The 15,868-nt window shown below is 32.7% G+C and overlaps 1 long non-coding RNA gene across 4 annotated transcripts in view; it reads right to left on the reverse strand.

Moving 5' to 3' along the window:
- Positions 1–336: 336 nt before the first annotated feature.
- Positions 337–15,868, reverse strand: part of LOC148599780 (uncharacterized) — a 32,141-nt gene continuing 16,609 nt past the window's right edge. The window contains exons 2-8 of one of the 4 annotated variants that reach the window (XR_015918026.1): positions 15,356–15,487; positions 14,973–15,042; positions 14,208–14,298; positions 7,421–7,513; positions 4,510–4,623; positions 1,917–2,099; positions 337–457 (exon numbers count right to left, since the gene is read on the reverse strand). This is a non-coding gene — a long non-coding RNA (uncharacterized LOC148599780). Of the gene's footprint in view, positions 458–1,916; positions 2,100–4,509; positions 4,624–7,420; positions 7,517–14,207; positions 14,299–14,972; positions 15,043–15,355; positions 15,488–15,868 lie in introns of all 4 variants that reach the window. The other 3 variants (XR_015918023.1, XR_015918025.1, XR_015918024.1) reach the window with 3 other exon arrangements.

Raw genomic sequence — 15,868 nt, forward strand, 5'->3', positions numbered from 1 at the left:
TGAAAAACTTTTTAATAAAGTAGTTCGGTTTTAAATTTTCTTTACCACATAACAAAGGAATATTTTACATCCGGTTTTCGGTGATCATATGTAATCATCATATGGAATTGGCCTTATTTAAATATTGCTCTATTATTAACCTTCATGTATCTTGGCACTTAAGTACTCATGCACACTAAAATTCTAACATCACATTATTAGTAAGATACATGTATGAGTAATTATAGACAAGATAGCAGACACACTAACAGGATAGCCTGTGGCTCAAATGGACTTGCATTCCTAACCTTGTAAGTCTTCATGGGTGACTTGTTAAAAAATATACATATTTTAGAATTTTATATTTTTTTATTTCTATAATGGTACAGTTTGTTCTGTCTTTTTAATACATTCCCATTGTTCTAACTATCCACTGGTTCCAGCTTGCTGTGATCCCTATGGCTGTTGTAAACCATACCTACAAACAAATAAAAATGCATTCATTTAACTAAAAGTTAAAATATTTCTAGGAATTATATAAAAACAAATTATGACAAATATTCATACATTTCCTAATGTAAAACAAAAATACCCTTGTTTTACAAAAATAAACACTGTTATCACAGAGATACATGTATGTCTTGCCTGTTGTGCATGGTCATTGTTGTTCAATATTTGATAGTACCTGCAGAGCATATGGATAAAACAGATATGATATTGTGATGTAGGCAAGAGACCACAATACATTTTCAAATGCATTTCAATATACACATTTGAGCAGATTTTTAAAATTCCACCACCACAAACTAAATAATGCTTCTCTGGCCTTAACATACCTACAAGCCTGATTTTATATATAAATATTAGAAAAATTAACAAATTTTCTGGAATAAATTCATATGACCTGGAGATGGGGAACTATCAGTGGTTCATTCCATGACTCACCTGTCTTGTGGTCAAAATAAATAAGAGCCCTTTAAAAAGTCCGTTTTTTTTTTTAAATGCAATATTTTTGGTAACTTGTTTTACATCAGTTGCATCATCACGTGTATTTCAATTTACAAGAGCTAGAGTTGGTTTGAGGCAAAACATTGTTTTTTAAGACCACGTAAAGGGGTAGGTATGAAAAATCATTTTATGATTCTGACAGTGACTTAAAAGGATCAACTTAAAACTTGAAGTGGCCTATATTTATTAAACTGACATTAAAAATAATATGAAATGGTTTCAAAGCTAACAGTGTCACTTCAGACCATTTTAAACCAGACCTTTACATAGCTTGCTCAAGTGCGACTTTGACCTTTATCTTATGCTAGCCTTTATTTTGGCTTTGAACAAAAAGCTGAAAGAAATGTGAAATAATGTAAGGTTCTAAGCTTATAAGATACATAAGCCAGCAGTCAGCTGTATTTTATGTGTGTTTCTGCATAATTTTTCTGTTTTGAAACCTTACCTTGTATGACTTACTCTATATAAAGTATTTCTGAGACCTCATAAGGTACATGAATATACATGTATTGACTAGATGTATTAATGTCAATGGAATGAAACTATGAGGTCTTCTTTCACATTATAAATGTTTTTTCTCTAGCAAATACAAAAATTTCAAAACAATTAAAAAACACAACTCTGTGCTTTTATAGACCCTAAGACAAGGCTGTGAAAACCCCTGATTTTGACATATTGAATTAATTGGGTTCATAAACATGAACTAAATTGTCAGATTTCAGTCTAAACCTTGTTCACAGATAATTTTGTGGTTGTTTTAATGTTCCTAGTGTACAGTTAGTCCAGAAAATCTCAAAGCTGAGCAATGTTTTGCTCACTGGTTTATATTTCACACCTAGCAGCCTTAGCAAAAGTAAAGTGCAATTTCAATGGAAAATCAGAGTACATTTCTTTTGGTCTCTCTACCAAGGACAATGATTGTGATTTACCGTTTATGTACTGGATTCCTAAACTCCACACGAATCCATACAAACAAGGTTTCATAGCTGGATCTGCAAAATGTACCACCAAACCTCTGTCAATAATTTTAACTTCTATACTCACAACTGTCAAAGAGGGTCTGCAGTCATACCACAACACTTGTTACTCCCATAGTGGTATTACTGTGGATCCTGAAAAATTCAAAAAGATCTTTTAAAGACAATCAGTTCAAGACTTTAATAGCATTAAAACCTATGATTTTTCAACACTGTATACTTCTATTTCCCATACTCAGTTAAAATCCCGACTTAAAAACATTATACATCGTTTGGCTAGATCTTTTAATCTCAGTTTCAACTATATAGATGATGTATTATGTATAAACAATCCTAATTTCGGGAATTTGATAAATCACATTTACCCCATAGAACTTGAGATAAAGGATACTAATGCCACTGCAAAGTCAGCCTCACATCTTGACCTACACTTATAAATCGATGGTAAAGGAAAACTATTCACCAAACTTTACGATAAACATGATGACTTTTCATTCAGAATTGTCAACTTTCCTTTCATCTGTGGCAAGTTCCTTCAGCTCCTGCGTATGGAGTGTTTATATCACAACTAATACATTATGCCAGAACTTGCCGAAACTATGAGACTTTTTGTATTGCACTAGAACTCTAACAAATAGGCTTCTGGAACAGGGTTTTGTTGCTACAAGATTGAAGTCATCACAACAGAAGTTTTATAATCGTCATCATGAACTCATGGATCGCTACTGTGTATCCATCTGCGTCATGAAAACTTATTTGTTCAACGTGTCAAATTTTTCCTTTCCTCTTTCAGCTACCCCGGACTTGACTTTTTATGAGCAACTCGACTGGTGTTTCTAGAAAAGCTGAGAATGCTTACCCTAACGGTGTAACTGGTCCATGCTCCTAGTTTTTAGTAGAGTCTGAGTTGCTCATTTGCTTTTGTTACTTCGTATGTATGATTTTAGTTATTTGATGTTCTTTGTTGTGTATGTCTGTTTCCCATGTCTGGCCTTTGATTCTGGATTACATTCTTTTGATTTACTGCTATAACCTTGGTTCCCTTGATAACTCTTTCATGTAGATTCACAGAATTCTTGAAAATAAACATCAAATTACCCCCCAGCAAACACTAGCAAATAACATTTCTGATACCCCCTATTAGGCACTAGACCACAATAAATTTTCATGTGCATGTCAATATACACATTTAAGCAGATTAAAAAGAATTCACAAGCGCAAACTATATAAAACTTCTCTGGCCTATAAATACTTACAAGCTGAATTATATACATAAATTTCAGAAAAAAATATTATCATTTTCTGTAATTAATTAATATGCCCCAGCAATGGAGTAAACATGACAAATGAACTGAGTTAAATGTCCTTAACAATTAATAACCTTCTACTGAACAAAATCACAAAATTGATTAATAATTAAAAAAATCCAAAGATCTACTTTCTACCAATTAGAGGCAAAACTACAGCAAATTACAACCTTATAAGAGTTTAAAATTTCAAAGTCACTAGATCGTGAATGCCGGGGCATATGCATAAACTTATATATAATTTTGATTCAGTGATCTACCACAAGTGGTTCATACTGAACTGACCTAAAAAGAAAACTTAACATTTAAATCTGAAGTTTCAAAATCAATACAGTCAATAAAACATGACTGACTGCAAACACATATGCAAAAAATGAAACTGAATTGTGATATTTAATGCTAATCCAACTACATACCAGATATGATTAACATAAATGTAGCAAATTTAGTGCTTCATAATCAAGTGATCTAATCGGAAATCTTAAAGATGACGCAAACATCAAAGAAGTAATACCTTAAAAATTGTATCTTAATTTTTTTATTAGATTCCTCAAATGTCGCGAAACTTTCGCGACATATGAGGAATATATTAAAAAAAAAAAAGAAACAATTTAAAAGAACAAAAGGCTCTTGAAAAGCCTGAATCACTCACAAACTTGATTGATTGATTGATTGTTGGGGTTTAACGCCCAAACAGCAATATTTCAGCTATATTCATGCGATGAACATGAAATGATGATGAAATGAAAAAGGATGAGACACAAGGATAATAAGTCGATAAATTTTGATTGTCATAAGTTAAAAGGGAGAGGTGGGTAGGGTAGGGCAATTTAGCCTCCTATGGCGGAGCACAAAGGTTCCCACTCCTATCGAACACCACAGCAGGGTTCTCTAAAGTGTGAGGACTGTGGCATCTTTCCCAACATGGTGCACCACTATGGTTTGCGGCCAGGTTTTCCTGACAACCCCGACATGTAACATACCAGGGATACCCCATTCCACCTCATGGGGCACAAAACCCAGTTGCTCTGTGAGCAGAGCGCCTAGCCCACAGCTAGGTTTCTGAGCACTATTTAATTGCCTTTTATGACAAGCTTAGCGCTGCTGCAAGCCTATTCTTTTGACATCCGGACTTGAAAAGGGCCACTCACATAGTAAACCCAGCCTAATTAACCAAATAAATAAAGGTATCACGCTTTGTTACCATGTTTTACCAAAATATTGCAGAAAAAGAGTACCTGAGATGTAGGAAATTTTAGAATCCCTCAACAAAATTTAGGATGGGGTTGCTCTATGCCTTGTTATCCCATTTGGTCAAGGGTGGGTGGGGCCATTAGACCGCTATGCATTTGCTGCAAAAAAACATAAAATGAAGTTAAATCATGGTATGCAACATTTGCATCATTACCATTCAACTAAGGAGACAATACTAACTATATACATCAAATATCACTGAAATTAAAGCGCATTTTTAGGGTGTGGCCTCTGACCTTTAATGACTTGAAAACCTTAAGAGAAACAGAAATCTGATTAAAAAACACATGCAGGGATCCAATACAAAATACCAAAAATTGAACAAAAATTTTGCATGACCCAATTTTGTATCCTCTTTACTCCAAAGACTACCCTGTAAATATTTTTAAAACAAAATTTTAAAAGAAACACATTGACTTTTTAATCATAAAAATCAGATTTAGAACATTCTTTTTTATTCCAATTATAACACTCATTTTACCTCTTTTTAAAAGTGATGGGATAAAAACCTCAAAAAAGGAACAATGTGTTGAAATTTCAAAAAAGACCAGACAAGTTTAACCCAAGTTAACATAACTAAGACGACGGGGTGATTATATGACCAAGACAATTTTTTTCTTGTAAGTTAACTAGTCAGATAATTAAGTATTCTAGTATGATAAATAGGTTTACTTGTCAGATAACTAAGTGACTAGTACTTAAAATGGTGAACCTTTAAGAAAGCTTATACAGTACATTTATTGTAAAAGCACTGATTCAAATTAATCGAAAAAGGAAAAGAAATGCTAAAACCAATAAATGCACCATTGTATAAACTATATAAAAAATGTAGACTGGATTTCGAGTAGTAATATCAAGTACTTAATTAGGTAAGACTTGAAGTAGTGCTGTACTAAAACAAGAGGCTCCCAGGAGCCTGAATCACTCACCTGGATGAATTTTGCCTTTCAAGGGCAATAAATTAAACAAGAAGTTGTCCAACAACTTTGACTCAAGAAAACTTCGATAGGACTTATCATAAGGATCATTTCAGTAAATGAAAGTTTAAATCTATCATAGTTTTCAAGACATTGGCTGAAAACTGTAAAAAAAAAAAAACCCTGTCATTTTCCCCTGTCAAGGGCAATAACTCTTATAAGAAGGCGTCTGACAAATTTTATGCCTGAAGACTTTTGTAGTCCTAAAAATAAGGATCATTTCAGCAACTGAAAGAACTTGGCTAAACCTAACGGTTTTGGAGATATATGCAAAAAACTACTGTCTGACCCCTATGTTTTATTTTTAGTAAGAGTGACCATGTTTTTCAACGGATCAAAACAACCAGCTTCAATTCTATGCAGGATACCCCCAAGGAACACTTATACCAAGTTTTGTTTCAACTAGTAAAATAGTGTCAGAGGAGAAGATTTTTAAAAGAAATAACATTAAAAATAGCAAAAAACTTTGAAAAAGAGCAACAACTCCAACATGGCTTAATAGATGAAAATGAAACTTTGACCGCAGATAGATCTCATCATACTGAACACTTTTATCTGGTCAGAATTTGGCTAAACCTAACTGTTTTAGAGATATATGCGAAAAACTACTGTCTGACCCCCTATGTACTATTGTTAGTAACGGCGGCCATGTTTTTCCACAAATCAATAATCCCTACTTCAGTTCTATGCAGGATACCCCAAGAAACATTCATACCAAGTTTGGTTCCAATTGGTCAAGTAGTTTCAGAGGAAAAGAGTTTTGAAAAATTGTTAACGACAACGATGGGCAACGACGGACACCAAGTGATGGCAAAAGCTCAGATGGCCTTAGGCCAGATGAGCTAAAAATGACTTAGTTTTTACGTAGGGTAGCAATTAGGGGTCACCGAGGTATATGTTTTGTTGATGACAATGACCAACAACACTATCTAGATTGCACAAACAAATAAAACACTATTTTCAAAAAGAAACTATTTCTTCCATAACAAGCCTAGATAATGTTGTGAAATTAAACACATTTAAAAGGGAGATAGCTCATTTTCCCAACCATTCTATTATATTTCTGCATCCTCTGAAACTTCTAAGATGAACAAGCTGTCATTTTGTCTTCAATGGACCATAAAATATTTGCTCACATTGTCAAATTAGTGTGTTTTTTCCTAAATATGATGCATTACTTTTCAATTTTACTTAATTCTTATAGATTTCATTACTAAATAGCACATCAAATATTCAAAGAAATGGACTTTCAAAGATCAATGAGTATCTTCATATGGCAAAATAAAAACTGTAATAGCAAGATAAAATGAAACCATGGGAAGGCAGCAACTCGGGTAAGATATGTAACTTGCTACGACGAGATGATAAATTGCTATGATAAGATAGTAACTCATCATGGAAAGATAATATTTTTTCTGAATACCCCTAATATGCTTCTAAAGAAACCTGAAAAAAAAAATTTAAGAGGAAAAAATTGATACTTAATTTCTAAAAAATAGAATTAAAATAATTTTTTTCTATCAATTCAAATGATTTCACCTTTTTTCCCCTTTTTAGGTACATATTTTCAAAGCAGATGGGGCAAAAAACCACCAAAAACTATGGAGTCCTCCACCATGTCTGTCCCTAGGAACAAAGCTTTAAAATAATTGAATTTGTTTTACTCATGTTATCATAAAAAGGCCAAAATGAAGAGACACCAATGACCAGGATGACAGGGTGATTCCATTATACAATTTCAATTTTTTTTAGTGGTGTTATAAAACTGTGACTGGGTGTAATGAAGTAGTAGTAATAACTTATTGGTATTACTGAAGAAGAAAATATAGAAAATATATAATCACAGACAAAATCTCATTAACTTCAGAACTTACAGCAGTACTAAAACCGTAAAAATATTGCTAATTCTTTGACTTACATATTCTATTATGTCCAAAAAGCTTTTTCTACAAGAGTCATGACTGCTTGATTACAGACCATATAACTGGTACATCTGGAGGCTTCAAATAATCTACTGAAATAAAAAAGAATATTTTAGCAATAAAATTTTGACCTGGTAAGTTAAGAAAACTGTGAGCGAAGCTTACATGCTGATACCCTCACAAGTGATTTCCCTCCCCAGTAACCATATATGATACCCCATAAGCGATTTTAGCATTCAGATGGAAAATAAAATAGGAGGTACACAAAGGTATAATGTAATAAAGATTCTATGAAAATTTCAACAAAGTCCATTTAGCATTTTCAGAGAAGCAGACGATTTGCAGAGGGTCTCCTTTTGGTCTACAAATGACTAAGTAAATATTTTGCATCAGGAAACCCCAAAAATCAATCAGATGGGAAAACTAAATAGGAGATGCAGTATGGAATCATGTACTGTAAAAGTACAATTGTTCCTGGGGTACCAATTTTCATGGTTTTAGTGAGTAGGCCAAACCATGAAAGGAATAGGTTTGGTAAGGCCCTATTTTGGCCCCAGTATTCAACATTTTTGAAAGATTTGTTTTGGTCTATACTAGTTAGTTTATTTGAAAGGATAATGGTTGAAGTAAATACATCTCAGCCAAATTTTGTGATATCATGAATGTATTTGACCTAGTAGCAGTCAAAATTAACACATAGTAGTGAAATCTTCACTTTTGTTGCATTTTTGCACAGATTTCTCCTTGGTTTTTGCCTAAAAAGGGAGTGGTGATTGATATCCGTGTTCATCCAAATATTGACATAAATGTTGTATCTTACAAATTACAATATATAAAGATAAAGAATGACCACACATGTGACCAAATTGGTTTTTCACAAAAACCATCAAATATATGCTGAATTATCAAGATTTTATGGATTTTTCATCATTTAGGCAATTTTGTTTGTGCTACAATGATGAGATGCTTTTCTGTTTTGGCTTAAATCTTATCAAACTAGCTGGTGTAAACACTTATGTGTACAAAATGGATAAAAATCTTTATTTTGAACAATTCCAAATTTTGAGGCCAAAATTGGCCATAACAGGAACTATTTCTTTGATTCCCAATGAAAAGTAGGTTCCCATTGATAAAACTTCAAAACCACAAATTCAATAATCCACAAACTTATGTTTCATCCCTGCTCCATAGAAATTAGAATCTACAAATCAAAATGCTTTCACAGTATTAAAGAATCTGTTAAGTTTCATCAAATTTCATTCAGCAGTTTCAGTGGAGTTGGGAACAGATGAACGGACGGACACATCATCAGTATATACCTCCAGCTTTTCAGATGGGGGTATAATTTAATTTATCTCCATGCGCCAGTTCATTCAACTTACAGGGTTTAACTTGGAAAAACTTTTAACCTTCATAATGTTGAATGTGATCATATAATATAGAATTATAATCAGATATTTAACTTTTAAAAAAATCAGTGAAAAGTAGAATTTACAGATACATTTAGTATATTGATAATTCCAAAAGAACTATTTTTTTTTAAATCAAAATAAAGTTAAACTTCATCCCTTTTAACACCAATGAAAACCAAATTAAATAAAAGGTCCAAATTCTAAAGGTGAAAAGGCATTAAGCTATGAATATTTCCCAAAAATATCAACTTTTTTGTAAAAGTAGTTAAAAACATAACTAATCATTTGTGGCATTAGTTCATTGTAAAGAAGTCATAATGGTGCCATACTTTTACATAATTTAGCAAAAAAATGCAGAGAATTTTAAATCTTGTTTTTTTTCAGACATATTTACATATACATCCAGGAAACTATGTCAAAACCTAAGAAACAACTTTATATTTTTACATATATATGATAATTTATGTAATAATGAATGTAGTAACTAAATATGAAGTTGTTTCTTGCCAAAAATATGACCAGAAAGTGACCAAAAAGTACAATATAAATTTTAATATTAGTAAACTTCAAGCAATTTGTCTGTCCATTAAATTCAAGAATTATTAGAAGTCTTTATGTTTTCTCATTTGTGATTGATTCAAGTCTCAAAATTCATAACTGAAATTATTGAAAACTTTATGATTAATTTTCAGTTGAATTTGAGGCCAATAAGACCCGTTATCATGATATATATTCACCCCTTCTCCTTTGAAGAATATACAGGTTGTGAATCAATCAAAGTGCAGAACTTTTTGTTTCTGACTGAAAATGCTGTCCATCTAACTTCCTTAGGTCTCACTAACCACTTCTGGGTTAAAGGGCCTCCCTCCCACCCTATGTAGTACCAAAAACACACTGAACCTAAAATATGCATTGTATGTGCATTATTTGTTTGTATTCTGATCAAAAGTAGTCAAAATAAAGCTGAGAATGTGTACTCTAAAATCAAATTTGTAATTTACTACAAAAGTGTACGAATATTGTTTACATGTGTGAGTAATTTGCCTCCATGCTGTCAGTTAGCAGAAAAGGTAAAAATGTTGATTTTCAGTATTTTCTATTCAAGTAAATTTTGTGAAGAATTTATACAGTCATTGTACCATTAGAATAATGATTTTGAAAGCCTTATTTCCCAACTTATGCAACTTTAAGGCGTCACTAGTTTAACAAGTAATTTAGGCCTAGAAACATTAGAAGTGGTTAGTGAGACTTTACCTTTGAACATTAGTTTTAATTTTAGCAGTGGCCTTTTCGCATATTGAATTGAAACAGAATCAACTGAAAAAAAAAACAATAAAAGCCAAAGGGTGAGAAATAAAATGTTTCACAATGTGCAGCAAGATACATCAGCAGAGGTCAAACCCTGAATAGATGTGACAAATATGGACACATAATTCTCTAAATTTTGATTGTGAATAAATCTATGACAGAGAATGGAAGCAGTCAAATATCTTAAATACATGCAATAAGACTTTTAAAATATAACATGAACAGACCAACAGAATGATGAACAAAGAGTTTCTATAGACATAAGAATTTTGTTTCTGTAGCCATAGGGTTTAGTAGAAATTAACAAAAGTCTTAATCAAAAGAAATAAACAATTCACAATGTCAATGTAGCATTTGGTGAAAGCATTTTTGAGTTATGGTTAAAAAAACAAAATTGGCCCATATTTGTATGAATAAAATCCCATAACCCAACAATGTAAAATCCAAAATATGTAAAAATCAAAAGGGAGCTTACACTAAATTGACTAATACAAACTAGAAAAACTGTCATCAATGCTCATTAACTTGGTACCCCTTTCCACATTTAATAACATGCACCTTTTAACCTCAAAATTGATCTGGATTAAAATCTAAAATAGGAGGTGCACAATGAGAACATGTCAAGAAGATTCTGTGACAGTTTCCTTCAATTCCATTCAGTGGTATGGGAGGAGTAATAGATAAGATATGGGTTCCCTAATTCATGTCTCTATATTCACAAATGACAAAATCTATTTTTTTGAAATGTGAAACCCCCATATTGGTTCAGATTAAAGTCTAAAATAAGAGGTGCAAAATGGGAATATGTAATAGATTCTGTGAAAGTTCCATTCAATTTCATTCAGTGGTGTAAGAGGAGTAACCATGGTAACAGATAAGAAATGTGTCCCCCATGTCCCCACATTCACAAACGACAAAATCCATGCTTTGCCATCTGAAATGCAAGAGTTGATTCAGATCAAAAGCTTTAAAAGAAGGTGTACAATGGGAACATATAATAAAGATTCAGTTAAAATTCCACTGAATTCCATTCAGGAGTAACAGATAACAGATGAGTTCCCCCTGTATAACAGAAGGAAGGAAGGATTGTTGGAAGGACAGACATCCCCATTCCCAAAAATACTCCCCCCTTTGTAAGTGGTGGGTATTATAAATGCTCACATACCTTTGTGTTCACATATTGGAAACTCAAGTAAAATGTATTTGAAAAAAAACTAGAGGCTTTAGAGTGCCAGAATCACTCACCTTAAAACTTTGGAATGATGTGGTCATATCATTTGATCATTTAAATAAAAGCTTAAGAGAGTTTGCTAAACTTACATCATTCCTGCCATCCCCAGAGCCATACAAAACATAGGCTATTTGTAAGGTGTATTGAGGTCATTATCCCTATCAAGTTTCAAAATTTTGGCACATGTGTTTTTAGAGGAGTTGATTATTGAAAATTGGCCAATCAGAAGCTTAAATTACCTAAGGTGGCCATTTTGTTTTATCAAATTTGATCACATGTTAGGGTTGTCCCTTTCATTACTTCTGCCAAGTTTGGTCACCATTGCCTTCAGAAAAGTAAGCATATAGGCCAAAATGTGTTTCCCCATAGAATTTTATAAGCCACAGCCACCCATTGTGCCACCTGAGCCACACAAAAGGTGGATCATGCAGAAGACATTGGTAGTTAACCCTACTCAGTTTCAGATTATTGGCAACTGTAATTTCAGAGGAGGTGACTATTGAAAACTCAGAAAATCAGAAGCTTAAATGGCCTCCGGCCGCAATCTTGTTTAATCAAGTGGAATCAAAATATAATCAAATGTTAAAGTTGTCCATTTTATTATTTCTGCCAAGTCTGGTCACTTTTGGCCGCTTTGTAAAAGCAAAGATAAAGACCAAAATGTGTTTTCCCATAGGATTTCAAAGGCAATTTCGAGTGGCTGCAGCCCATGAGTTACCTGAGCCCCACAAAAGGTGAATCATTTGTAGAAGGCATCAAAGTCATTAACCCTATCATGTTTCAAAACAATGATACTTGTGATTTCAGAAGTTGATCATTGAAAATTGGTCAATCAGAAGCTTAAATGGCCTCTCAGGGGGCCATTTTGATTAATTAAGGGGAACCATAAGTGGATCTTTTGTAGAGACTCTTGCATACACTGTTTCTGCCAAATTAGGTTAAAACTGGTTCAATTCGTGTACATGAGCATGAGAGAAAATGGACACAAAGTCAAAGCATGAGCTCACTGGGAACTTGGTCCATGTGAGCTTAAAGGAAAGTTTAAAGGGCCTTAATTCAAAGAAAATCTCAATGAAGCATAAACTTGATCTGAACTCATCAGGGTACAAAAATGCACAATGAATTCTCTCATACCAAAAAATCAGCTCAATATCTGAAAGTGTTTAGGAAAAAAAGTTTAAAAAAAAACTGTTATTTTTATAAAATAAGCTCGTAATTTTGGTAAAAATTAGCAGAATGGTACCAAAAATATGCTTGACCTGTAACTCATCATAGTCGCATCATACACCGACAATCAGCCCATTAATTGCAAGTGTCTGAAAAACTTAAATTTTTGTAAAATTTGCAAAAAAGTCCAAGGCCCCTAATTCTGAAAAAATCAGTGAAGTGCAACAAAAACTTAAACTTGATCTGTAACTCATCATGGTAGACTCAAATACAACAAATCAACTCATTATCAGCAAGCTTTAGAAAACAAGAGGCTCCCAGGATTTGAATTACTCACCTAGCTAAATTTTCGCCTTTCAAGGGCAATAACTCTAACAAGGAGTCATCCAACAATTTTAACTCATGTACACTTTGATACAACTTTTCATAAGGATCATTTCATTAATTGAAAGTTTCTTTCTACGATAGTTTTCAAGATACTGGCTAAAAACTGCTAAAAACCTTATTTTTGTCTTTCCAGGGCAATAACTCTAATAAGAAATTGTCTGACAACTTGATCCCAAAAGACATTTGTAGGCCTTATGATAGAGATCATTTTGGTAATGAAAGAATTTGGCTAAACCTTTCAGTTCTGGATATATACATGTACTTGTAAGAGAAAAACTTCTGACTGACCTCTTTGTCCTATCTTAAGTAACAGCGGTCATATTTTCCATGGGTCAAACATCCCCACATCAGATCTACATAGAATAAGTTAATGAATATTCATACTTAATTTAGTTCTTATTGGTCTGGTAGTTTCAAAAGAGAAGATTTTTGAAAGAAATAACATTAAAAATATGGACAAAACATTAAAAAAGGGTAATTACTTCAAAATGGCTTAACAGATTAAAATGAAAATTTGACCAGAGATAGATCTCACCATTCTAAACACTTTCAAGTGATGTCAGAATTTAGCTAAACATAACGGTTTTGGAGATATGTGCGAACTACTTCTGTCTTATCCCTATTTTCTATTTTTAGTAATGGTGGCCATGTTATTTAAGGAATCAAAACTCCACACAACAGTTCTGAGAAGAATAACCCAAGAAACATTAATACCAAGTTGGTTCTAATTGGTCCATTAGTGTCAGAAGAGAAGAGTTTAAAACATTGTTAACAAAGAGGGCTGCTAAATGATGCCAACAGTTCATAAAGCCTTTGGCCAGGTGAGCTTAAAAGGGACAACAGGTGAAAAGGGGAGAGATAGAATAGGTAAACAGTGATGTTGTCCATTTTTTTAAAAATAATTCAGTGTACTGTAACTTCATGTAAATACTGTAAATAATTCTTTTTTATTTGAATTCACTACCTTGATCAATTTCTTTGGACCTATCTGATACCTATTCCAGTTTGATTGAAAGTCTATCATTTGCCACGCATGCAATGCTCAGTATAAAAACCCTTAAGTTGGATTACCTCCCTTTGGAGTCCGTAACTGTAACTATATTCCTTCATGTACATCTACAAAGGATTCAAACTTTCCTTTAAAGTTTCATCAAAATCCCTTCCGCGGTTTAGGAGTTGTGCTAACAAGAACTGTGGCCAGTTGGACAGACAGACAGAGAGATTCCAATATATTCCCTAAATTTGTTTGCAGGGAGTATAAGAACATGTTTTAAATACCTGAATCCTTATTACATCAAGAGCATAATCTAGTAGCTAATGTTTACAAGCCAGACTGCAGTACAGATCCATTCATTTTCAACTTTGATGCCTGTAAATAAATTTAACATATAAACATGCCATGTACATATGTAAATTTTAGATATCTTCATGAAATGCAGTGTAGTGCTAGGTATACCCTAACTCGTACAGAAAGGTGACATTGGAGAACAACTTGCTTCTTACTTACATTTTAAATGTACATTTATATATATCCTCATATAAAATTTGAAATCCATCCCCTTGGAGCAGGATAATTTTAAGTAAAAATATTCTCACAGAAAGACAGACAAGGTGATACCAATATGTACAAAGTATGCAGTAATACATACATGTCTTCCAGAAAAATAATGAAATGATAACCTTAATAGCAATGCCATTTTTCTTATTTTTATTAGTTTCTTTTTTTCAAGGAAATGTGCATGTATGTTACAATGTACATGTATGTGCACCAACAAAATTGTATAGTTGGCAAAATATGTAGGTATAGAATTACAGCCTTAAAAAATAAGGTACACATATTACATTTAAAACTAAATTTTTGCCTTACATTTTCCTAGCTAACAAAAGGATATATCATACTTTTTGTCGAAGTTTGTTACAAAAGATCTTTTCAGCTGGAAAAACTTTTACCTCCACTTATCAGAATGAACCAACAGTAAAAGTGTTTTTTCACTAAGTTTATGCATTTTATTACACAAATAAGAAGTTACAGAGCTCTCGTACTTTGGTTTGATCCTTGCCAGGGCATATCAGAATCAATGTGCGCATCATGCAAGACAGTTTTTCTCCCCTACTGCAAAAAAAAAATAAATAAATTAAATGCTGTTCATTACATAAATAATGAAAGCTGAACAAAATACACCCTTGTTTCATCATTAGTTTAATAAAGTAGTGTAATTCCTATAGAAACATAGCCATAATATATAACACTGTAAAATGTGCTTATTTTTATCACATCTTGCCATTGGCCTCAGGAAATAAGTTAATGAAAAACACATATTTTTAACTAAACTGCAGTTTGGTTTTTTTTCCGGTAAAGCATAAAATCAGCATTTTAACTACACAATATGATAGTGTGGTATATGCTAACAAATAAAAATGCTTACATAAATCTTTCAAGAAGGTTATTTTCAAATCAAGTGTCAAAATACATAAAGCTGTGGTGCAATGGCAGGGCACAGTTCTTCAGTCTAACCTCTAAAACCTGGCAATTGACATCTATTCTTGATTGCTTAAACCTATGAAAGACAGAATACTGTATTTATAACATGAAAAATTCACAATGTGCCACCATATTACCAAAAATCATGAAATTCATATGTTTTATGCTATGACAATTAGGCCTCGGACTGAGTAACAGACAATTCAGGTTTACATGAAGAAATATGACTAAAGTATGATAAAAATTGTTATTTCAGATTTGTCGTAAACTACAATATTTATAGTGAGCGCCTCGAAGCAGTGCGAGCTCTACCTTTATTACGTGTACTTTCTAAATTTCCCTTAAGATTCCTCAATATACTTAAGAAAAACAAAGTCATGTCTCTGAAGTAACAAAAAGTGATTGTCCTTATGGAGAATATTCATCATTTCCTTCAATCAAACAAATAAAAATATAT

Source organism: Perna viridis, chromosome 13 (genome assembly GCF_037379345.1).
Source record: "Perna viridis isolate PV_CMFRI_1.1 ecotype Kerala chromosome 13, ASM3737934v1, whole genome shotgun sequence".
Taxonomy (NCBI): Eukaryota; Metazoa; Mollusca; class Bivalvia; order Mytilida; family Mytilidae; genus Perna; species Perna viridis.